This window comes from Cetorhinus maximus, chromosome 2 (genome assembly GCF_964194155.1).
Source record: "Cetorhinus maximus chromosome 2, sCetMax3.hap1.1, whole genome shotgun sequence".
Lineage (NCBI taxonomy): Eukaryota > Metazoa > Chordata > Chondrichthyes > Lamniformes > Cetorhinidae > Cetorhinus > Cetorhinus maximus.
Genome location: NC_135880.1, coordinates 202,369,222 through 202,395,943, shown reverse-complemented (window position 1 = coordinate 202,395,943; position 26,722 = coordinate 202,369,222). Strand labels below are relative to the sequence as shown.

Sequence of the window (26,722 nt, the reverse complement as noted above, 5' to 3'; positions counted from 1 at the left end):
TTCTGGAAAGGGAGAGATTAAGATCTACGAAACAGGTTTGCTGTGTCTCATGAAAGTCTTAAAAAAAAGTCTTGTTCTGAAATGTTTGGTAGAAATTGTGCAAGCAAATTTATATTTAAACCATGTTACCACATTCAGCTTCACCTGTCCAACCCCCTTAAACAGCTTATATTTCACCACATTTCCCTATTTCTCTTTAGTTCTGATGAAGAGTCAAACGGACTCGAAACGTTAACTCTGTCTTTCTCTCCACAGATGCTGTCAGACCTGCTGACTCTTTCCAGCAATTTTTGCTTTTGTTACTGGCCAGGACTTGTTGGGCAAAATGGCCTGTTTCTGTGCTGTATATCAGATACAATATTATTTAAGAAGCGTTCAGAGGGCACACACCTTATGCAATGACTCTTAAATGATTTGAACAGACAGACACACATACATGCACACGCACGCACACAACGCGCGCATGCACGCATGCACACACACTGTCTGGTATTCTCATTCTTCAAGCCCACTTCCACATTCACTGATCTAGTTCCTGGTTCCCTGGAAGATACATGAATGTACCCAGCCCCCCTCCTTCAAACGAGCACTCTATGCCACTTAGGCCACCATAGTTCCCATAAATGGCAACCACCCTAAAATAAGTAGTACGCAAGACAGCTGTAGGATATACATCAACCTGAGTATGTGCTCCAACATCTGTGTAGAGTCAGATGCTCAGAGGAATCTTCCCAATGTTCCACAAAAACCAAAGCCCCTGTTCACCATGAACAATTTCCCACCACAATCCATATAAAAGGAGGAATAAATAAAAATCAAGAAATAAAAATCATGAAAATCAAGATTGAAGGTATCAGCACCCCTAATCCAAACCTTGACCAAGCTAACCTATTGTTGCACCATGAAAACTTGGTGCCAACCACTTCTATACATTACACCTCACATCCTACCAGAAAGAAATATGGCTATTCTGCTCCAATCTCCGGACCCGTTTCAAATGAAGCCAGTCAGTCCAGCAACATGTTCCTGTAAGTGGTGCATGAAGATGTACTCTGATAAATGCATAGGCTGATGCCAATTTAGCACATTTCTTTGAAAAAGACTGAAGTAACTGTGGAGAATAGGAATTCATAGAAATTAACAGAAGCAATAAGTTTTTAAAAAATAGGAAATTTTACTAACATTTCTTCAAGTGGCTTGGCTTGATTGGTTTCATAGAAACATAGGGTAGAATTTTCCCCCCATAGCGGGGGTTGTGCGGGGGCGGACAGGTGTGGACCCAATCAGTGCCCCCAATCAGGCCCGCGCCGCCATTTTATGCGGGTGGGTCGATTCCAGCGTGACGTGCGCCCAGAAGTGTGCGGGTGGGGGGAGGGGTTCCCTGAGTCGGGAGCGCGAAAGAGCGCAGAAATCTCCCTGAGGCATGGAGCTGCCTCAGGGAGATTAATTTCAGTGTTAAAAATGGAAAAAAAAAGATTTTTTAAAAATATTCTGACATAGTCATAGAGTCATAGAGGTCTACAGCACATAAAAAGGCCCTTCAGTCCAGCGAGCCTGTGCTGGTCAAACTATTCTAATCCCATTTTCCAGCACTAGGCCCATAGCCTTGTATGCCATGGCATCGCAAGTGCACAGCCAAATACTTCATAAATGTTTGAGGGTTTCTGCCTCTACCACCCTTTCAGGGAGTGAGTTCCAGATTCCCACCGCCCTCTGAGTGAAAAAATTCTTCTTCACATCCACTCTAAACCTCCTACCCCTTACCTTAAATCTATGCCCCCTGATTATTGATCCCTCCACCAAGGGGAAAAGTTCCTTCCTGTCTACCCTATCTATGCTCCTCATAATTTTATACACCTCAATCATGTCCCCCCCCCTCAAACTCCTCTGTTTCAGGGAAAATAACCCCAGTCTATCCAATCTCTCCTCATAACTAAAACTCTCCAGCCCAGGCAACATCCTGGTAAATCTCCTCTACACTCTCTCTAGTGCAATCACATCCTTCCTATAATGCGGACTCCAGAACTGCATGCAATACTCTAGCTGTGGCCTAACCAGCATTTTATACAGTTCCGGCATAACCTCCCTGCTCTTATATCCTATGCTTTGACTAATAAAGGCAAGTATCTCATATACCTCCTTATCTACCTGTCCCGCTACCTTAAGGGACCAGTGACCATGCACACCAAGGCCCCTCTGGCCCTCGGTACTTCCCAGGGTCCTACTAATCATCATGTATTCCCGTGCCTTGTTTGTCCTGCCCAAGTGCATCACCTCACACTTATCTGGATTAAATTCCATTTGTCACTGATCAGCCCATCTGACCAGCCTGTCTATATCCTCCTGTAATCTAAGGTTATCCTCCTCACCAATTTTTGTGTCATCCGCGAACTAATGATCAACCCTCCTACATTCAAGTCTAAATCATTTATATATACCACAAACAGCAAAAGACACAACACTGACCTCTGTGGAACTCCACTGGACACAGGCATCCAGTCACAAAAACACCCCTCGACCATCACCCTCTGCTTTGTGCCACTCAGCCAATTCTGGATCCAATGTGCCAAATTGCCTTAGATCCCATCGGCTCTTACCTTCATTATCAGTCTCCCATGCGGGACCTTATTAAAAGCCTTGCTGAAGTCCAAGTAGACCACGTCAAATGCATTGCCCTCATCTACACACCTGGTCACCTCTTCAAAAGATTCAATCAAATTGATTAATTCCTGCCTCTACAAGTGTGGATTAATTCTGTCCCTCAGAATTGCTTCCAATAGTTTCCCCACCACTGAGGTTAGACTGACTGGCCTATGGTTCCCTGGTTTACTCCTTCCTCCCTTCTTGAATAACGGTACCACATTGGCTGTCCTCCAGTCCTCTGGCACCTCTCCTGTGGCCAGAGGGCTATTGAAAATTAATGCCAGCGCCCCTGCTATTTCCTCCCTTGCCCCACTCAACAGCCTGGGATACATTTCATCCGGGCCTGGAGACTTATCTATGTTTAAGCCTGCCAGACACTTAGAACCTCCTCCCTTTCTATGCTAATTTTTAAATTATATCACAGTCCTTCTGCCTGATTTCCATATCCACGTCATCCCTCTCACTTGTGAACACCGACACAAGTATTCATTTAGAACCCTACCTATGTCTTCCTCCTCCACACACAAATTACCACTATGGTCCTTATGGGCCCTGCTCTTTCCCTAGTTATTCTCTTACTTTTAATGTTCTTGTAAAATATCTTTGGATTTTCCTTTATTTTACCTGCCAATGTTTTTTCATGCCCCCTTTTTGCTCTCCTAATTTCCTTTTTAAGTTCCCCCCTACACATTCTATACTCCTCTTGGGCTTCTGTTGTTTTGAGCCCTTGGTATCTGCCATGCTCCTCCCTTTTTCTCTTTATCCAATCCTGTATATCCCTCGACATCCAGGGTTCCCTGGATTTGTTTGTCCCACCCTTTGTCTTTACGGAATATGTTGGCCCTGTACTCTCCTTATTTCCTTCTTGAAGGCCCCTGCTCGCCAAGCCGAAGATTCAGCCCATAGAAGCTAGGAGCAGGAGTAGGCCATTCGGCCCTTCGAGCCTTCTTTGCCATTCAATATGAACATGGCTGATCCTCTGTCTCAATACCATATTCCCGCTTTCTCTCCATACCCCTTGATGCCCCTAATACCCAAAAAAATACCAATTTCTTTCTTGAATATACTTAGTGGCCCAGCCTCTAGCAGTAGAGAATTCCACAGGTTGACCGCCCTCTGAATGAAAGTTCTTTTTCACTGGTGAAAAGGAAGTTACAGTGACACACTTCTTAAAAACAGCCATCTTCAAAGATAGAAGCCACTGCACTGCTAGCTCACTCATGTTCCAGTCAAATATCTTAATTAGTTTGGCAAAATGTCAAGTATATGTTGAAAAGTAGTTTACTCTTGTGGCATTGTGAAGTCAAAGATCTTAATCTGCCTTCTAATCAGACCGCTTGTGAGGTGAAGACTTAAATTAGGCTTGTCTAAACAGCTTGTCTATTAAATTAGGCTTGTCTAAACAGCTTGTCTAAACAGCCATTTTCTGTACAAGCTTTGGGCAGCCCCTCGATATTTTACCACTTGGAAAGGAGCTATATAAATGCAAGTTGTTGCTCAGGAAGATCTGGCACACAATCATTTCAGGTCACAAAGAGTTAAGCTAAAACAGCATTGTAGCAGAGGTAAATCAATGACATCAACCCTGTCACAATGCACCAGGCAATACCTTGCAGAGTGTAGCAAATGGAAATGTCACACTGGTGCAGGATGTTGTATTTTAAAAGACTATTTCCGGTCACAAAGTTATAGAACTATCACCTGTGCACACAATAAATTGATTCATGAATCAGGTCTTGGCCGATGAATTTGACTGAATTTTTTGAAAAGGTGTCTGAAGTGTTAGATAGGGAAACATCTCTGGATTTTATTTATATGGGCTTTCAGAGGGATGTTGATAATGTTCCTCAACAGAGACTGCTAGCTAAAGATGAAGCTCATGAAATTGAAGGCAATTTATTGACCTTGTTAGGAAATTAGCTGAGCGGCAGGTAACGGATGAGCAGGCATTCTAATTGGCAGGGTGTGTCTAGTGACGTTCCATAAGGATCTGCATGAGGGCCTCAGATATTCACTGTTTTCATTAATGGCTTAGGTGATGGGATAGAAAGCCCCATATCCAGATTTTCCAATGACACAAAGATAGGCAGTATTGTATAAACAGTGTATACAGAAGCTAAAATTACAAAGATATAATGAGAGATTAAATAAGTGGACAAAACTATGGCAAATGGATTTCAATGCAGGCAAACATAAGGTTATCCACTTTGCACCTAAAAAGGATAAATCAGGATACTTTCCAAATGGTGAAAAGCTAAGAGCAGTGGAACTCCAGAGAGACTGGGAGGGGTCCGGGTAACACTGAAGATGTCAAGCAGAGGTACAAAAAGGCTAATGGAATGCTGCTCTTTATAACTAGAGGGACGGAATACGAAGGGATAGAAGTCATGCTTCGGCTACATACAAAGCCCTGGTCAGTTCACACCTGGAAAACTGCAAACTGTTCTGCACACCACGCCAAAGGAAGGAGATATTAGCCGTGGAGGAGCAGAAGCATAGTTTTACCAGAATGATACCTGCACTCAAAAGGTTAAGCTGCAAGGAGAGATTAAACAAACTAGGGCTGTATTACCTGGAATTTAGAAGGTTAAGGGGTGAGTTTGTTGATGTTTTCAAGCTGTTAAGGGGAACAGAGAGGATAGATTGGGAGAACTATTTCCACTAATTCGGCAAAAAAATAATAAGATTTAGAGCCAGACCTTTCAGGAATGAAACTGGGAAACATCTCTTCACACAAAGGGTGGTAGAAGTTTGGAACTCTCTTCGGATAAGCAGCAATTAATGCTAGGTCGATTGTTCATTTTAAATCTGAGATTGATAGATTTTTGTTAATTAAAAGATATTAAGGGATATGGGGCAAAGGCAAATAAATGGAACGAGGCTCCAAATCAACCACAATCTTACTGAATGGAGAAACAGTCTCAAGGGGCTAAATGGCCTATTTCTCTTCTGCTATCATGGATTACTATAAAGAGGTGTTATCTTTTTTGAAGAATGCGTTTGCCAAAATCTTGCATTGTTTGCAAACTCAATGCAATGACATGAATCTTGCCAAAACGTTGAATTATAACAAAATAAAAGTAATGTATTGCTATTCTTTCTTCTCAACACTATCGATAAAACAGAGATTGCTCACAGTCACACTTCTTTGATAAAAAAAACTAAACGCGTATATATTGATCACAAATCTACAAAATGAGTTTTCTAACTAACAATTGGTTCAATTTGCCATACAGGCAATTTTGGTTTGTTTGCGGTTAGGGAAGGCTCTTGAGTGACTAGCATTTGACAACTGCCTTACTGGGATTGACAGATTTATGTCACAACCAAAACATGTTTTTTCTTAATCAAGATTTTAGCACATAATGCCATAACACAATGCTCCATGAACACAATTGGCTTGTATACTGTCATGCAGAAAGGTCTGAGGTATAGCCGCGTATAAGGTAGGGAAACATCAAGGCCAAATCTGGGTTTGGGGTGGAATGGGGAAGTGGAGGACTTAACTCACGACAAAAAAATTTAGAACAGAAGGTTCACTTTATCCCTTCATTAGTTGCACCCATAGAAGCCTTCTTTACAGGACAGTCGCACTTCAAAAAAATTTTGTAATTGTGTATTTTCTTCCCTTCTCTCTCCATGCCAAGAAGAATTGACCTTTTGGAGTATGGCTCCACACGCCTTCCGGTGTCTCACCTACAACCATGTGTGACATTGGCAGCAAATGTTAGATACAAAATTGACAGGCAGGACAATTCAATCTGGTGCATCAGGCCAACACCACACAACGATGGATGGTACATCATGATCAGACACTTTTTTGTCCACCACAATCTCCCCAACTCGGCAAAAAACAGAAAATACCCAGGACCAATAAGGGAAACAATAGTCTGGGAAATTCACTCCAAACACCACAGGCAATTGAAACAAGTCCAGGAGATCCCATGAAATAAGTGCTATAAAGACACGAACTTTCTATATAATGCCATTTAGTTATTTGTCCAAAATCAATCCAGTCTGATCCAATACTCCCCATACATCCAGGAGCATACACCACCAGCTGGGTCATTTGATAGTGACCAGGAGTGGGAACCCAGGCTGATCACACACTTGTATTATAACAGCAACTGAGATCACCCAACAAGTCAAAAGCTAGGAACTGAATTTGAAACCTTCGCTCAATATTGTTTAATGATTTGCAGTTTTTAAGCAAACCAAATCAAACAGGAGCACATGACTGTACTGTAATAGGCAATGCACCTATGAGTAAATCAAAGGGAGTCTATTATAATTAAGTTACAATACAACTTAATCTGGAGTACCTGATACAGCCACTTGTGGGAATGGAATTCACACTACTCAAGTACCTGGATGTCCTAGGCTGTCTGTGAATCAGAACATGATCAGTTAAAACAGCTTTCTGATGATCCTGGCGCACATTGTGTTAGCAGGGCTAGAACAAGCATGACTTTTCGGGTGAGACGATGTTGGAATCAGGAAATTAGTCATCCATGTCTCTGATCCTGGGTGGGAGGGTGAGCTGTGAGGAGAATGCAGAGATGCTTCAGTGTGATTTGGACAAGCTGAGGGAGTGGACAAATGCATGGCAGATGCAGTATAATGTGGATAAATGTGAGGTCATCCACTTTGGTAGCAAAAGCAGGGAGGCAAATTATTATCTGAATGGCTATAAATTGAGAGCTGGGAATGTGCAACGAGACCTGGGTGTCCTTGTACACCAGTCGCTGAAGGTAAGCATGCAGGTGCAGCAGGCGGCAAAGAAGGCAAATGGTATGTTGGTCTTCATAGCGAGAGGATTAGAGTACAGGAGCAGGAATATTTTGCTGCAATTATACAGGGCCTTGGTGTGACCACACCTGGAATATTCTGTGTAGTTTTGGTCTCTCCATCTGAGGAAGGATGTTCTTGCTAAAGAGGGAGTGCAGCAAAGGTTTACCAGATTGATTCCTGGGATGGCGGGATTGACATATGAGGAGAGATTGAGTTGAGTAGGATTATGTTCGCTGGAGTTCAGAAGAATGAGGGGGGATCTCATAGAAACCTATAAAATTCTAACAGGAATAGGGTAAATGCAGGAAGAATGTTGGGGGAGTCCAGAAACAGGGGTCACGGTCTGAGAATATGAGGTAGACCATTTAGGACTGAGATGAGGAGAAATTTCTTCACCCAGAGAGTGGTGAGCCTGTGGAATTCACTACCACAGAAAGTAGTTGAGGCCAAAACATTGTATGTATGTTTTCAAGAAGGAGTTAGATATAGCTTTTGGTGCGAAAGGGATCAAAGGATATGGGGAGAATGCGGGAGCAGGCTATTGAGTTGGATGATCTGCCATGATCATGGTGAATGGCGGAGCAGGCTCGAGGGGCCGAATGGCCTACTCCTGCTCCTATTTTCTATGTTTCTATGTTTCTATCCCATGTCTCTGAGAGATGCTAATCTGATGACTTACATTTATAGTAACACAATGGGAGGAGTTTGTGAAGTCAAGATAACCATGGTAACAGAAGAGATCGAAAACAGCTAAATGGGCTTTACTGACTGTTAATATTCTGCTGTCGCTGACGTATATTTGATTTATAATGCTTTAGTGGTGACGTGCATGGAATGAGATCAAAGAGACCAAAGGTAGTATTAGTATAAGTGTTACGTGTGCACCGCTGTATGTAGTGCTCATACTAGAATCATGAAATGTGATTAACCTGGGCCTTCATACTGAGTTGTGAGGTATGAGCTCACTGTTGTTGGGGCAAAATCTTAGAACCCCCTCCCTAACAGCACCGTGGGTGTACCTATACCACATGGACTGCAGCAGTTCAAGAAGGCAGCTCACCACCCACCTTCTCAAGGGCAACTGAGGATGGGCAATAAATGCTGGCCCAGCCAGCGAAGCCCACATCCTGTGAATAAAAAAAAACAAAGACCTGTGTATGCATACTAGAATCGTGAAGCGTGATGTACCTGAGTACAGCACACTCACTAAAGACCTGAGTAGGCATTGTTAAAATGTCATGTGTGCATCCTCTTATCTTTAAAGTAAAACAAATTGGAATAAGAAAGCAGTCCAACAGCACCTGCAAAGTGTTTCCATCCCAAAGGTTATTTCTGAGAGGGCAGCAACCCCATGTTACTGAAGTGTCGCAGACACACACACAACACACGCACACACATTTATGTGAAAATCCAGTAGTGACATTACCTTTTCTGCAAGTCTCAGTTGATAAAATCACAGTAAACCTTTGTCAATCTGCTGAACCTAAACTTGAGGCTGGGAATCTTGCCAGCATGAGAATTTTATTCTTGGAGCTAATTTCATGTTAAATCAAGTTAATTAAAACAAAGAAAGGTTGCTTACATCACCAGCCCAGAGGCACAGATGGAACAGATATGACTGTAGTAGGACTGCTTCAAACTCCCGCATGGTGATATTTTAAACAGAGATTGAAGTCACATGCTGCAATGACTAAAAATTTTCCATGCTCAGAAACACAAGAATTCTTTCCAAACCTAGTCAACTTGCATTTATAGAGACTGGCCAATCTGTTGAGAAGGTTTCTCCTAAATAAAAACAAAAATACCTGGAAAAACTCAGCAGGTCTGGCAGCATCTGCGGAGAGGAGCACAGTTAACGTTTTGAGTCCAAATGACCCTTCAACAGAACTAAGTAAAAATAGAAGAGAGGTGAAATATAAGCTGGTTTGGCGGGGGGAGGGGGGGGGGGTGGAACAAGTAGAGCTGGATAGAGGGCCAGTGATAGGTGGGGGTAACAAAAGATGTCAAAGTCAAAAGGACAAAGAGGTGTTGAAGGTGGTGATATTATCTGAGGAATGTGCTAATTAAGGGTAGAAAGCTGGACACTTAAGTTACAGATAGCCCTAGTGGGGGTGGGGTGGGGTGAAGGAATCAAAAAAGGCTAAAAGGTAGAGATAAAACAATGGATAGAAATACATTTAAAAATAATGGAAGTAGGTGGGAAAAGAAAAATCTATATAAATTATTGGAAAAAAAAGGGGAGGGGGGGAAATCGGAAAGGGGGTGGGGATGGAGGAGAGAGTTATTGATCTAAAATTGTTGAACTCAATATTCAGTCCGGAAGGCTGTAAAGTGCCTAGTCGGAAGATGAGGTGCTGTTCCTCCAGTTTGCATTGAGCTTCACTGGAACAATGCAGCAGGCCAAGGACGGACATGTGGGCATGAGAGCAGGGTGGAGTGTTGAAATGGCAAGCGACAGGGAGGTCTGGGTAATGCTTGCGGACAGACCGAAGGTGTTCTGCAAAGCAGTCACCCAGTCTGCGTTTGGTCTCTCCAATGTTTAGTGGGAGGAAATGTATGCTCTCCAATAGACCTGCTGAGTTTTTCCAGGTATTTTTGTTTTTGTTTTGGATTTCCAGCATCCACAGTTTTTTGCTTTGTTCTCCTAAATATTTTGAAAAGCATCAATCCAAAAAATTACAATGGCATATACTTACATAGAACCTTTAATGTATTAAAACAGCCTAAGGTCTTGACAAGAGCATTATCCAAAAAATTTGACAGCGAGCCATATAAGGAAACATTAGGACAAACCACCAAAAGCTTGATCAAAGCGATAAGTTTTAAAGAACTTTTTAAAGGAAGAACAAATAAAAGAGAGACAGTGAAGTTCATAGAGGGAATTGCAGAGCTTAGAACTCTGATAGTTGAAAGCATGGCCACCAGAGGTAAAGTGATTAAAATAGGGGACAGACAAGGGGCCAGAATTAGAGGAGCACAGATCTCTTGGACAACTGTAGGGCTCAAGGACATTACAGAGAAAGGGAAGCGCAAGGACATGGAGCAATTTGGAAACAAGGATGAGAATTTTAAAATCAAGACATTGTTTAACTGGGAGTCAGTGTAGGTCAGCGAGCATAGGGGTGATGGTTGAATGGGATACAGGGAGCAGAGTTTTAGGTGTACGCAAGTTTCTGGAGACAGAAAGACTATGTTGGAATAGTCAAGCCCAGAGGTAACAAAGCAATGGATGAGGGTTTCAGCAGCAGATGAGCTGCTGCTGGGGCAGAGTCAGGTGATATACAGTGAAAGAAATAACAGCCATGGCATGGATATATGGTCAGAAATTTATCTCAGGGTTAAATACGACACTAAGGTTGCAAACAGTCTGGTTCAGTGTCAAACTCCAGTTGCCATGGAGAGTGAAGGAGATGGTGGTTAGGGAACAGAGTGCGCGGCAAAGTCTGAAGACAACTGCTTTGGGCTTCCCACTATTTAGTGGGAGGAAATGTATGCTCATCCAGTAGTGGATGACAGGCAAGCAGTTGGAAAACTTGGAGGCAGTGGAGAGGTTGAGAGAGGTGGTGGTTGGGAAAAACTGGTGTTGTCAGTGTACAGGTGAAACCTGATATTATGATTTTGGATGATGTTGCTGAAGGGCAGCAGGCAGATGAGAAATAGGAGTGGCTAACAGTAGGCCATTGAGGGATTCCACATGGAAGGGTGCAGGGGCGATAAGAGTAGCTGCTGCAGGGGATTCTATTCTTATGATTGGATGGCTAGGAATTGAACCAAAATGAGAGAATCCACCCAGTTGGATGACAGAGGGGTGGCCTTGGAGGAGGATGGTGTGGTCAACTGTACCAGAAGCTGCAGACAGGAAGAGAAGTTCAAGTAGGGATAGTTTACCACAGTCAGTCATGTAGAATCTAATTTCTGACTTTGATAAGGCTCGTTCTGGTTCTATGGCAGAGGTGCAAAGCAGATTGGAAGGATTCAAACAATGATTTCTGGAAAATTGGCACAGCTCTGGGAGAGAACAACACATTCAAGGACTTTGGAGAGAAAAGGGAAGTCAGAAATAGGATAGTCGTTGCAAGGTCAAAGGAGTCAGGCTTGTTTTTGTTTTGAGGAGGCATAACAAACATAGGGACCAGGAAAGATAGTTGGGTGTCAGCAGTTTGCAGGCTGTATTATGAATTCACATAGAAATCAGTGGTCACCGCACTTTAGGAGCTAAAGGCCTTGGAGATGGTGCAGTGGAGTTTACTAGAACGCTAGTACGATAGGAATGAGACCCCTCAATTATGTACAGAGCCGAGAGAAGCTGAGAATGCATGATTCTGTGAATTTATGAACAAACACCGCAGTTCTCAAAAAACTGGACTGCTGTTGAAGTGTCTTTCACACAAACTTATGGATCCTCTTTCATGCTCTTACTAATGAATTGTTCCCACTGAACAGGACTTCCCTATGCCATTTTTGGGATGTAAGGCCACTAGTTCTCATTACTGTGATTCAGGAATGACTAAGTAAAACTCATAATCTTTCCAAACTTCCTTCAGGGAAAGAAAATATACATCTTCAAATTTGGGAATAGTTTAAAACAGGAAGGCACAATGATCTGGAAAGTCCCTTCACCTGCTCATTTCTCCCAACTGCAGATCAAGGCCAGCATGTAATTTTGGATTCCTTGAAACAAAAACTGGAAACTCCTGTTATTTTATACACCTTTTAAAGAATGATCACCGAACTGTGGTGTTGAAAGCTTTGCCTTCAAACTGATGGGACACGTGGTTTGGAACAAACTACGCAGATACAATTGCTATATTTTTACATGGGTACATTTTTTCCAAGCGGTTTCCAATACTTTGCACGCTCAACGAAACCTAATGCTTTACATCAATGTCCCCAAAAATCTATGCAAAACCCAAATGTAAAGCAATGTGGGGCCAAGCAAACAAATAACATAACACAGTGGAATGAGTGAGGGCATATTTGCTTCTGAATGCCAATTCTTGGCATCAGTTTATAAGAGTTAAAAAAATATCGGTGAAAAAAATTGAATAAGGCTGGTTTTCATGCATCGGGATTGCAATTGTCACACACTGGTTCGGTTGAGACAAGCAACACACAAACTTTGTGCTCCCTCCCCTTCCAAATGATTTCATTTGCAGCCAAGAACAGCTAGTCTTCCAGGTGAAGGCAGCCTAACCCTCTTAAAGGGAGGTAGCACTTGTGCAATAGGAGCTGCTGCAACTGTTTTTTGGACACACGTCTGGAAGGGAAAGCACAGCAAGTGGAGCAACAGGCAAGGGAGAGGGCTTCTAGCCTTTCTGAAGTGGTGCTGGCAGCTTTAACGGCGGAAATGGGGTGGAGGAGAGACCCCATGTTCCTGCAGAGGGCCAGAGGCCCACAAGGCACACACAGAGAAGGCAAAGGGAGCAGGTGGCCACAGAGTCAGTTCCCAGAGTCTGGCCCACAGGACCTGACTGCAGTACTGCAGAAAAGGTCAATGCGGGTTGTCAAGTTCAGTGAACGAGGCTTCAAATGACATCTCCTATCCATTGCTTCACCAACCACTCACACTGCTCAATGTAACGCACCCTTTATCGCTCACTCATCAGCACTCATGCCTGACATTCAAATACTCCATCTTAGCCTCCTGCACATAGCAATGCTATCAGATTTACACCCACCTCTCGCTGCCTCCACATACTTCCAGCTTTGGTGACATATCACCAAACACATTACAGCACACTCACTGATATTTTGCCCTTGGACTTACAGGATAAGTTGATTCACAACCACAGGGAGAAACAGAGAACTGGCAGGGAACAATCAGGCCTGCATCACAAGCCATTTGAAGGAGACAGTTCTGTGCACCATGAGGCTGGCTGTGATTGAGGTTGTTGTATTCAGCACCACTGAGAAGATTCATAGTGCTGGAATATTCCTGCCTTATGCATCTTCTCGAATCTTACCACATCCATACACTGCTATCTTGCATAAAGTGCAAGCTGCAGATGGTTTGACCGTGGACCTCTTGCTTTCCAACCAACTCCTCCCCTTTCCCCACCCCAAATATCTCCCGCTGCATTTCAGCTTTCGAGCTTTAGCGGGAGGTAGTAATCCAGAAGCCCAGGCTAATGTCCTGGGGGCACGGGTTTGAATGGTCATTGTCTGACACTTGTGTGGCACAAATGTTACTTGCCACTTATCAGCCCAAGCCTGGACATTGTCCAGGTCTTGCTGCATATGGACACAGGCTGCTTCAGAATCTGAGGAGTTGTAAATGTTGCTGGACATTGTGCGTGAGCGAACATCCCCACTACTGACATCATGATGGAGGAAAGATCATTGATGAAGCAGCTAAAAGATAGTTGGGCCTAGGACACTACCCTGAGGAACTCCTGCAGCAATGCCTGGGACTGAGGTGATTGACCTCCAACAACCACAGCCATCTTCCTTTGTGCTGGGTATAATTCCAACCAGTGGAGAGTTTTCCCTATGATCCCCATTGACTCCAGTTTTGCTCGAGCTTCTTGATACCACACTCAGTCAAATGCTGCCTTTATGTCAAGGACAAACACTCTCAACTCACGTCTTGAGTTCAGCTCTTTTGTGCATGCTTGGACTAAGGCTGCAATGAAGTCAGGAGCTGAGTGGCCCTGACAGAACCCAAACTGTGCGTTGGTGAGCAGGTTGTTCCTGAGTAAATGCAGCCTAATTGCTAGCACTGTTGGCGACACCTCCCATCACTTTGCTGATGATCGAGAGTAGACTGATGATTGATCTAGCATCAATTGTTTTTTGCAGAAGAGAGTTCCAAACTTCTACCCTTTCTGTGTAGAAAATGTTCTTAATTTCATTCCCAAAAGGTCTGGTGCTCATTCTTAAACAATACTCCCTAATTCTCCCTCAACCAACAGGGGCAATTTCTTTCTACCAATCCCATATATTTCCCCTTAATATCTTGAAAACTCAATCAAAAAAACTCTCAAACTTCTAAATTCTAACAAATACAATCCCAGGTGTTGTTCTGAAAAATCTATGCTGCGTTCCCTCCAACAATGGCAACACCTCCAGAACACCACAGCCAGAATCAAGGTAAGAGGGAATCTCATATGGAAGCTCGTGGATACTACCTGGGGCAGCAGAGCCTACACAATATGCGCTGCTTCATTTGGCCTGGTCTACCCAACAGCAGAGAATTGCTACTCTACCCAGCTCAGGAGTTGCCACACAAACATTGTAGATATTCACTTCCGGGAAAGCATTGGGATTACTTCTGAAACATTGAGACCAACATAGCTTGAGTGGCCTCCTGTGCTAGCACACATTGAACCTACTGATTCTCCTCAAAGGAATCCACTCGCTGACAGCTAATAAAGCACTCCCATTGACACAGGACCTCAGAAAAACCCCATGCACTCATTTGAAATCCCATAATGCCTATTGAACACACTCTACACCCTACAAACTGATGACAGCCCCACGTCTCGATGGCACACCTCCTGGTTGACTGCAAACATCACCAACCACAACCTGGCAACTGCCCCAAGTGGTCAAGTCCTAGGTTTCAACCTTCCATGGAAGGTCTGGACAACCCTCCACCGTTTGACGACAAATTAGGCAAGAAGTGGCCACTTGCTCCACAAGTGGAACATGAGCTCGAATTGTGACTGTGGCCATAAATCAGACTATTGCCCACTTTACTGAACTTCTGCCCTCTGAGATCCATTCCTGGTGACATCACAACCATTTACAGTGTGCCAGCTGAAGCCAGTGAATGGATTGTTAATCTCCTCATTGAACTATAACTGCTTCCCTAGCCATACAAATGATATATATGCTTCCTCCAAGGCCAATGTATCCTTCTTAAGGTGTGGTACCCAAAAATACCCATAGTTCTCCAGGTGTGGTCCAACCAGGTCTTTGTATAGCTGAAGCACAACTTTTAATCCCTTTCTATTCTAGTTATCTAGATAGAAAGATCAGAATTATTTTACCCTTTTGGATTAATATTTGTGCCTACACATGAAATTTTAATGACCTAAATGCCTGGACCCCCAAGTCTCTTTGGACCTCCACTGTTTTCAGCTTTTCATTTAGAAAGTACCTGTTCTTCCCTTTTAGGTCCAGATCACTTCACAATTGCCTACATTGAAATCCGTTTGCCACAGTTTTAACCATTCAATTAACCCATCAATATCTCAGTCTTCTACCTTTCCTGCATAGCTTAAACATCTACCATATTGTTTACAATGCCACCCATCTTTATGGCATTGTCAAATTTAGATATGTGATATTTTAACCCTTCATTAAAGTTGTTGATAACTGTGGTGAATTATTAAGGTCTCATCACAGATCCTTGTGAGATGCCATTAGTCACATCCTGCCAGAGTTACCTACCCATTAATCCTACTCTCTGTCTCCTGCCACTCAGCTATTTTCCTAACCAGGTCAATAACTTCAATTCCATGAGTTGCAACTTGTGCTAACAGTCTTGTATGAGGAACTTGATCCTTCTGGAAGTCCATATAAATAAATCCATAAGCATTCCCTAGTCCCTTCAGTCACCTCTTTAAAAAATTCAGTCAGACTCATCAGGCATTACCTATCCTTTACAAAATTACACTGACTCTCTCTGATCAGCTGATAATTTCAGTTTTCAGTCACCATATCCTTAATTCTAGACTCTAGTAATTTCCCTACAACAGATATTAGACTAACCGGTCTATCATTTCCTGGTTTCAGCAGTCTAGAAGACTGTTGTCATTCACACTGAGCCAATGCAGTCTAAAGCCAGTCCCAGAGCTGATCGAGGCTGTCCTGAAAGGCTGCCTGTAGTTCCCCCTACCCACTGAATGTCAGCAGGTTTCTCCCATCCTCTGCGGTAGCACTGCATTTCAGTCAAAAACACCTGTACGATAGGCACCAAGGGAATATAGTAGAGTTTAAGTGCTGTTGGATAAAGTTGTTGCAAATATTTTTTTTACTGATTTTTATTTCAGGATTTTGGCCAAGAGGGCTCAGTGATGGCCTTTAGCAGATGGATTGAAAGGTAGGGAATAGAGGAGCAACTGTGATGTGGCGATAGCATCTCAGGGGAACCGGAGTGTGAGCATCTGTTTGTGGACAGCTCGTCTGGAGCGAATGACTCCTGGATTCTTTCTCCCTTCCTCCCGAGGGGGCCTCAGTATCCCTGGTGGCAAGGGCTGTGTCCCATTGATAACAAGATTACAGAGGACACAACAGAACACCACAAACTTAGAAACATACTCCAGCAAGTACAGGAGAACCCCTACCCCAAGTAGTCTCAGCAGTGGCACCATTGCTTCAGCATGGTTATCAGCACAATATTCCTGGTTGCTACATGTCTCTAATTATAGTTGCACTGCCCTTGTGTGGAGGAAGGGAGTCATTAGCCAGGTGTCGAGTGAGTATACCTCATCGCCCACCCTCTGGTAATTTGTGATGGGCCAAAGATGGTGGGATCCCTGAACATTATGTTGGGTATCTGGAGTACCAGTCTAGTGACAATACCACTACACCACCACCTCTCCTGCAGCTCATTGCCTATGAGGGTGGCGGAAGCAGGGACGATCAATGACTTCAAAAGATAATTGGATAGGCCCTTGTGGTAAATAAACTTGCAGGGCTATGAGGATAGAGCTGGGGATTGGGACTGACTGGATTGCTCTACTGAGAGCTGCAGGGATTCAATGGGCTGAATGGCCTCCTCCTGTGCCATAATCATCAAACAGGTTAAGTTCACAGTGTCAGTAGTAGAGGGCAATGCGTAATTTGGATGGGGAGAAGATTGGTGAGATTCACGCTAGCTGGGGCACTGGGTGGGAAAGTCAGCGAGCACGTAAGATGGGGCAACTGGGATTTCGATTCCTAAGCACCAGGCCCTTTGGAGGATGCAGAGAGGCACAGAAGGAAACTGTAGGCTTATCCAAGAGGGAGCCAAGCGAGGAACATAGGAAGGTCTAGGGAGGCTGATGTGTTGCAATGGGGATTTGGGAGGATAGAGTACCTGAGAGGGGAGAACATGGGAATATAAGAAATATGAGCAGCGGTAGGTCATACGATCCATCAAGCGCTCTCTACCATTCAATATAATCACAGCTAATCTTCGGCTTCAAATCCACTTTCCCGCCCACTCCCCATATCCCTTGATTCCCTAAGACGCCAAAAATCTGTCTACCTCAACCTTAAAAATATGAAAAGAACAAAATAAATCAAAGGAGGCATGATGGCAGGAGAGATTAATCTAGGAGGCATAAAGTGAAAATAAAAAGGGGTTAAAGAAGTGATAATGGAAATGATGGACTAGGGTCCATATGCACAGCTCTGAAAGATATACAGATTCACAAAATTTACATCAATGTATAAATCACTTTGTTCATAAACATGAGGATTACCAATTATTGCCTTTAGCGTCTTTAAGACTGAGATAAACAGGATGTTATGAGCAGTAAATGGCGATAAGCCAGTTCTCTCTCGTTTGTTAAGTCCTTTTATAGAAGTGCTGACTCCTATTCCATTTGATTCACCAAATCCTATTTTCACCATTTTTTTAAAAATATGGTTTCATAGCTCTCCTGCCTAAAATAGCCATCCTGCATATAAAGGCCTCAACAGCAAATGCTGGTGGTTTGTACAACCACAGAACATGACAGCTGAGCTGGGTTGTGCTATCGCCAACTATTCACACATGCAGAAGACCTGACACGGATCAATGGTCTGTGAACAGGAATGGGACCCTGGCTGATTCTCACAACAGCCACCACAATCCAGGTCCCAAGAATGTTAAGACCAATCACAGTATCCAACTGAACACATTCAAGGCTAGAAATAAAACCTAGCATCTTGTTGGTGGGTGTCACAGAAAGTCACATCAAACAGTTAACAAATTTTCACTTCTGCTACTGCTAATGAAACTACAACAACTTGCACTTATTGGGCCTTGAGAAAAATCCCAACATGTTTTACAGAGGCATGTGGAAAAAGGACCTAGAGCCAAAGTGGCAGACATCTGGAAACCATTAAGATCTTGGCCAAAGAAATGTCTTAAGGAGAATCTGAACGGAATCGGCCAAGGTTTAGGTTTGGCATTGGGCTTTGTATTCCAGGAAGTGGGAGCAAGCAAACGGAGGTGCAACCACCCATAGTGAATAAGAGAGCAGGTTAACTCTGTTCTTCAGGCACTTGAACTGGTAAAACCTGCCTGAAACCCTGACAACCAAGAAACTGCAGTGTTACAAATACGAGATTTTATATGATTGTTGTGTCTTTAATTTAGGATAAAATGAATGAAGGAGGTCATGTGGCCTGTTCTGAATTCTGCTGACAGTAAACCTGGGTGGCTTGGGTGTTAAAGTTTAAAGGGGGACCAGGTAGTTTAACTGGGAAGAAGGTTTGAGGTGTTCATGCCTGTAAACAATGAGCAAAGCATCTGTTAGTCACCAAAGCCGCAAGAAAGTGTAAGGAATGTCAGGTTTTGTAAATGGTTATACTTTAAACTGTCAGGATAGAATGAAGTTGGGAGTTTAAAGGATAGCTAATTAGCCTTTCTTCCTGGGTGCATGTGATTCATGGAGCCATGGAGGTGGGCTTTGAGAGGGGACGAGTCCACAGTAGGCCACTGTAGGATTAACTTACAGGGTGCTTTTTAAAAAAAAATCACTCAACTTCACAGGCAGGGTCAGTCTGCCAGAAGAGAAAGTGGGAGCGAGAGTTAGAGGCAGGATGTTTCTTTGGTTCACCATGCAAGAATGCGGGTGGGAGCTCACGCTCAGATTGAAAAGACCTATCTCATGGGGATTATATTAGGTCAATATGTAGAGGGTCCAACAAGGAGTACTGGACCTAATTCTGGGGAATGAAGAAGACAGGTGGCTGAGGTGGTGGTGGGGGAGCATTTTAGCGATAGCGACCACAACATGGTACAGTTTAAGTTTGTTATGGACAAAGAAATAGACAAGTTGCAAAAAATTGTTTTGGATTGGGGGCGAGTGGATTTTAGTAAAATAAGGCAGGATCTGGCCAAGGTAGACTGGGAACAGTTACTTGTGGGGAAATCTACAGAGGAACAGTGGGGGGTGCTCAAAAAGGAAATAGGGAGGGTATAGGCTCAACATGTTTCCTCTAGGGTGATAGGAACGAGTAACAAGCCCAGAGAACCATGGATGGCCAGAGATATTCAGGTTACGATGAGAAGGAAAAGAGAGGCTTTTAGCAGGTACAAGGGAAGCAAATCAGCAGAGGCATTAGTGGAGTACAGACAGTGCAGGGTGGAGCTTAAGAAAGCAATTAAGAGAGCAAAGAGGGGATATGAGAAAGCTCTGGCTGGTAAAAGTAGGGGAAATCCCAAGATATTGTATAAGTATATCAATGGGAAGAGGATAACCAGGGAAAGAGTAGGGCCCATAAGGGACCAAGGGGGCAATCTATGGCTGGAGCCTGAGGACATCGTTAGAGTGTTGAATAAATACTTCACATCCGTCTTCACCCAAGAGAATGAGGATGAAAGTATCGAACTTGGGGAGAGAGACTGCGAGGTTCTTAAGCAAATTGGCATAGGGAGTGACAATGTATTGGAGGTGTGGCAAGCTTAAAAGTGGTCAAATCTCCAGGTCCGGGTGATTTGTGTCCCAGACTGCTGAGGGAGGAAAGGAAGGAGATCGCAGGGGCTCTGACCCAAATTTTTAATTCCTCTCTAGCTACGGGGGAGGTGCCAGAGGTCTGGAAAACAGCTAATGTGGTTCCGCTGTATAAGAAGGGTTATAGAGATAAGCCAGGGAACTACAGGCCAGTGAGTCTCACGTCAGTGGTAGGGAAACTATTGGAGAAAATTCTGAAGGAAAGAATCGATCTCCACTTAGAGAGACAAGGTTTGAACAGGGTAGTCAGCATGGCTTTGTCAGAGGGAGGTCATGCCTTACATATTTGATTGAATTTTTTGAGGAGGTGACCAGATGTGTAGATGAGGGTAGTGCAGTTGATGTAGTTTATATGGATTTCAGCAAAGCCTTTGACAAGGTCCCACATGGGAGGCTTATAAAGAAGGCAAATGCACATGGGATACAGTGTAATTTGATAAGGTGGATTCAAAATTGGCTTAGTTGTAGGAGACAGAGGGTGATGACAGAAGGATACTTTAGTGACTGGAAGCCAGTGTCCAGTGGCATACCAAAGGGATCTGTGCTGGGTCCCCTATTATTTGTCATTTATATAAGCGACATAGATGACTATGTGGGGGGTAGGATAAGTAAATTTGCAGATGACACAAAGATTGGCCGGGTGGTTAACGGTGAGGTTGAGCGTCTTGGGTTACAGGAAGATATGGACGGGATGGTCAAATGGGCAGATGGAATTTAACACTGAAAAGTGTGAGGTGATACACTTTGGAAGGAGTAATTTGACAAGGAAGTATTCAATGAACGGCACAACACCAGGAAGTTCTGAGGAACAAAGGGACCTTGGTGTGTGTGTCCATCGATCTCTGAAGGCGGAGGGCATGTTAGTGGGGTGGTGAAAAAGGTATATAGGACACTTGCCTTTATCGATCGAGGCATAGCTTACAAAAGTAGGGAGGTCATGTTGGAGTTGTATAGAACCTTGGTGAGATCACAGCAGGAGTACTGTGTGCAGCCCTGGTTGCCACATTATAGGAAGGATGTGATTGCACTGAAGGGGGAGCAGAGGAGATTCACCAGGATGTTGCCTGGGACAAAACATTTAAGTTATGAAGAGAGGTTGGATAGACTTGGGTTGTTTTCGTTGGAGCAGAGAAGACTGAGGGGCGACCTGATCGAGCTGTACAAGATTATGAGGGGCATGGATAGGGAGCAGCTGTTCCCCTTAGTTGAAGAGTCAGTCACAAGGGGGCAAAAGTTCAAGGTGAGGGGCAGGAGGTTTAGGGGGGATGTGAGGAAAAACCTTTTTACCCAGAGGGTGGTGAGGGTCTGGAATACGCTGCCTGGGAGGGTGGTGGAGGCGGGTTGCCTCACATCCTTTAAAAAGTACCGGGATGAGCACTTGGCATGTCATAACATTCAAGGCTATGGGCCAAGTGCTGGTAAATGGAATTAAGTAGGTAGGTCAGGTGTTTCTCATGTGTCAGTGCAGACTCGATGGGCCGAAGGGCCTCTTCTGCACTCTGTGATTCTGTAATTAAATGATACTGGAAGATTGGGCTAGCTTTGGCTAGAGGGAGGAATCTCCAGGGTAACCCTGACTGTCAAGGCCAAGTTTAGGGATTAGAAGTTATCCAGCTGGAAAAGGGAAAGAAGTGAAGCAAGCCCTTGGGAGCTAAGAATCACTTCAGAGAAGTTTTGGGGAAATAGAGTGTTCATTTAAGGGACAGAGTAAATTACATATGAACATATGAATTAGGAGCAGGAGTAGGCAGCATGGCCCCTTGAGCCTACTCTGCCATTCAGTAAAATCATGGCTGACCTGAATGTAACTTCAACCCCACATCCCTGCCTACCCCCGATAACCTTTCACCCGCTTGTTAATCAAGAATCTATCCACCTCTGCCTTAAAAATATTCAAAGGCTCTGCTTCTGTCGCCTTTTAGGGAAGAGAGTTCCAAAGACTCGCAATTCTCATCTCTGTCTTAAATGAGTGACCCCTTATTTTTAAACAGTGACCCCTAGTTCTAGATCCTCGCACAAGAGGAAACATCCTCTCCACATCCACCCTGTCAAGAGCCCCCAGGATCTTAAAGGTTTCAATTAAGTCACCTCTTACTCTTCTAAATTCCAATGGATACAAGCCTAATCTGACCAGCCTTTCCTCATAAGACAACCCACCCATTACTGGTATTAGTCTAGTAAACCTTCTCTGAACTGCTTCAAATGCATTTATATCTTTCTTTAAATAAGGAGACCAGTACTGTACAGGATACTCCAGCTATGGTCTCACCAATGCTCTGTATAACTGAAGCATAACCTCCCTACTTTTGTAATTAATTTCCCTCACAATAAATGATAACATTCGATTAGCTTTCCTAATTACCTGCCGTACCTGCATACTAATCTTTTGTGATTCATGCTCTAGGACACCCAGATCCCTTTGAATCTCAGAGCTCTGCAATCTCTCACCATTTAGAAAATAAGCTTATTTTTTTATTCCTCCTGCCAAAATGAACGATTTCATATTTACCCACCTTATACTCCATTTGCCAGATCTTTGCCCACTCACTTAACCTATCTACGTCACTTTGTGGCCTCCTTACATCCACTTCACAATTTACTTTCCTACCTATCTTTGTGTCGTCAGTTGGTAAATATTCCTTCGGTCCCTTCATCCAAGTCATTTATATAAATTGTAACAGGTTGAGGCCCCAGCACTGATCCCTGTGGCACACCAATCATCATGTCCTGCCAACCAGAAAAAAAAGCATTTATGCCAACTCTCTGCTTCCTTTTAGCTAGCCAATCTTCTATCCATGCCAATATGTTACTCCCTACACCATGAGCTTTTATTTTCTGCAATAACCTTTAATGCAATAACTTTATCAAATTACAACAGTGGAGAGAGCTTTTCAGTCACATTAAAGCATTAACAAGGATATTTTTCTGTAATTTAGAGTAGAAGTTGCTGACAAAATAGTGTTTAGTCAAAATTGTTTTTAGTTTGTTTGTTACAGTAAAAGTCTTAAAACTTGAAATCTTGTTGTGCAATTCCTTGAAGTTGACTACTGAGAATTTGAATTTATTTGTGAAAGTTATCAGTCTCTACAGGGATCATAACAGCAGCTATAGCCAAGTAGGAAATTCTCTTGTAAATTACTAGTCCATAAGAGTGCAATTATTTTTTTTAAAAAAGAATAATTTCAAAAGCTGAATGATATTGGCACTGTGCTAGTGAGAGTAAGCCTTTTATCTCGTTGAATCTCTTCCACCATTCAATATGATCATGGCTGATCTGCGACCTAGTTTCGCCTCACAATCCTTATTAATAATAATAATAATTAATACCTTTGGCGAACAAAAATATATCTATCTCAGTTTTAAAATTTACAATTGATCTAGCATCAATTGCCATTTGTGGAAGAGAGTTCAAAACTTCTACCAACCTTTGTGTGAAGAAATGTGACTTAATTGCTCACCTGAAAGGTCTGATTGTATTTTTTGACCACACCCCAATCCTAAACTCCCCAATCAGCGGTGATAGGGTAAATTGGAAGAAACTATCTGCTAAATCCTAACCTATCCTAAATATCTCAAAAAGGTTGGATGCTTTGCCCCTGAATTTATGTTGCATTAACATTAGTATATAAATACAATGCTCTCATATTATTTTTCATTCTTGTTTCAACATTAGCAAAACTCATGTAATTTTTAAAACTGGTTAACACTGAAATAGAAGGAAAAGAAAATTGTACATCATAGACTTGAAAGAGTGTAGCACCCAAGTGCAAAAGGTACTGGACTAGAAAGCCAGGGACACACATATGGAAAATGTGTGAAGCACAATTCAATAAACCTGGTCAGTGCCAGAAATATGACCATGAAAACTCTTGGATTGTCATGAAAACTCACTGGTTCTGTAACATCCCTTCCAGAGATATGTCACACCTACGCAGTCTCACCTACAAGTGACACCTTTTCCATGCTCTGTGGTTTACTCTTAATGGCCTCAGCTTGTAGCTACTCCTAACAGGAGATCTGCTGTCATAGCAAGTCCTGCTCACCTGTCAAGCGCAATCCTCGCACCACTGTAGCTTATCTGCAACCGCCCTGTGACGTCCGTGGTCCAACTATGCCTAGGTCGACCCTTCTTTCTGCTGCCCTCCACTTTACCCTCTAGGAGAGATCTCAGTAGTTTTTCAATTCTGATTAAATGGCCAAAATACAGACATTTTCTTTTCTGGATATCACTTTTTAAAGATTTTTTTTTGCTCTTGCAATTTCAAGTACCTCTTCATTTATCTTATGATTTGTATGGAATTTTTAGCACACATCTTAGCATGCACATTTCAACAATACCAAAAAGAAACACGTTTGGACAGGTTATTTTCAAGGGCATTTTGAATTTAACTGAATAATTAAGCCCTCAGGGCAAGCAGCTTTATTTGGTTGTGTGCAAGGCAGACCAGAAAGAGAATGATGTTTCCGCTGTACCTGTGCCAATAATTTGGTATTTTATGGATTTGCCAACATGCAAGGCACTATTTGTGGACCACTTAAATTGAAAGGCACATTATTTCCGGTATAAGCACTTAAGGTCCAACACACATTGCCTGAAGCCAAAGTGCAAGCAGCAATCAGAAAAACCCTTTTTGATTGGCTTTTTGACCAAAATTTACAAAGAAAACTGGTAGTGACAATTTAAACAGGAAGCAGCAGAAGATGCTTATATCAATATGCAACATTCATCACTGACTGTTAGCATGTTCCAGAGACTCAACAGAAAATTCTACCCAGAGGCTCTTAGCATCAAAAATCTCAAGACAGCCTTTACAATGCAGGTCTGGATTGAGATGCAGCCTTTTATGTTGAGGTTTATACCGAGCAGCTCTGTAATGAATTACTTTTTCTGTGCTCTCGGGACTTACATAAAGATAAACATCAACTGCTGCTGAAGAACTATCAATTCGGTAAAAGACCCTCTTTGGTTTACCTGAAACTTGCTGGTCTTGCAGTGCAGAGAGCTGTTCCAAGTGTTGCAGACTGGCACACTCCAGGATGCAGGACTACATGCTGAGGGATTCACTAAAGCTGGGGGCACCCAATGCAAAGGCTCAACGGGGAAGGCCCTCCCACTAAAGTATACTGAGGGGCTGGAAACTGTGGGGGAAAAGCTCTCAGGCTGCACATTTGACAAAGAATGAATATTCTAGCAAGAACATCTATTTGTAAGCATAGTGAGGGAACTCAAAGTGCCACACACTATATTGAAAGATCTGTTTTGCACTTTATGTCACAACTGTCATGTAAAGTATCTTTACAAATTTTATGATTAACGTATATTTTTTGAGGAAAAAAATATCAAGAACTCCAAGACTGCTAAGGGAGTTTATGATTACAAAACAACAGCCAGCACTTTAAAAAGGAAAACATCAGTGGCAATGGCTGACTATGAATAGTCAGTGATAAATGATCATGGAAACAAAGAGAGCAAAGGCAATGTAAAATGAGTCGGGAAGCATGGGAACAAAGGAACGGGAAACTGTTTCAATAACATGGTATGTAAATAGAGACTAGAGGGAAGGGGACGGGGGAGGAGCAGAGGAAGAAGAGGAGGATGGGGAGGGGGATTGAGGGGAGGGGGATGAGGAGGATTGGGAGAGGAGAGAAATAGTGGGGGAATCTCGTCACCGGACCTCAGACTTCCAGCATCCACACTCTACTCTGCAGCCTTTTGTTCTGCCGACAACTAAAAGAGACGAAGCGACAGGGCTGCATTCATAATTTCAGCTAAGGCATGAAACAAAAGGGAGAAACTTACCGAGTTCCGATCGCAAGGCGAATCCCCAGCAGCTTAACAATGTCCCCATTCAAAACTTACGGCAACTTTTGGGGTTCGCCAGTCATTGTGCACGGCCTGATTGAGGAACCACATTCACAAGGATGTTTTCTTGCTTGTATTTCTATTCCATTGCTTCTGACCAGAAGTGACCCTGTCAATCTGTTGGGCCGGGACAATACCAATGGTTAACACACGAAATAAGGAGGGTCGGTGTAGTCCAGCTTTAAACTTCACCCCTCTCAACGTCCACAAAAATGCGCCCTCCTCCAAGACCACTTTTCCGATCTCATCTGTGTTTGACTGCTCCAAATTAAATTGTTCGGCTATCAAATGTTCTACTTCCTTCGCACGCCCACAGCTGAGTGCAACGTAGGCAGAAAATGTGATTGCTTTTCGTCTATTAGAATAATCTGAACAGCAATTCAAACCCTGGGTCTGATTTTTAACTCGTGTGGATTTTCAGTCAATTAAAATGTAAACCCAGAATGGTTTCTCAGAAGTGATAGTCAACAAGGGAGTTTTGTTTTTTGATCTGCCGGCCGCAAGCTTAAACTTTTTTTTAGTAATAAAAACAGAAAATGCTGGAAAACCTCAGCAACTTTGTCAGCATTTGCGGAGAGAGAAACAAAGTTAACGCTTCGCGTCCATATGACTTCTTCGGAGCTAAAGAGAAGTAGAAATGTGTTGGATTTTAAGAGGGAATGGAGCGAAATAGAAGGTTAGGAATAAATAGGCGTGAAGTCAGGAGAGATTGGCAAAAATGTCAGGGAGACAAGACAAAGGGAGTGTTAATGGTAGTGTTAAAGACTAAAGG

The 26,722-nt window shown here is 43.1% G+C and overlaps 1 protein-coding gene across 4 annotated transcripts in view; it reads right to left on the bottom strand.

Annotated features, from left to right (window-relative positions):
* The window catches only part of LOC144669245 (uncharacterized), a 69,670-nt gene extending 43,468 nt beyond the window's left edge, over positions 1-26,202 (bottom strand). For 2 of the 4 annotated variants that reach the window (XM_078531590.1, XM_078531591.1), the window contains exon 1: positions 25,888-26,193. The gene's annotated coding sequence lies outside the window, so the exon portion shown is untranslated. Of the gene's footprint in view, positions 1-8,363; positions 8,486-25,887 lie in introns of those variants that run through there. The other 2 variants (XM_078531595.1, XM_078531603.1) reach the window with 2 other exon arrangements.
* Positions 26,203-26,722: the final 520 nt, after the last annotated feature.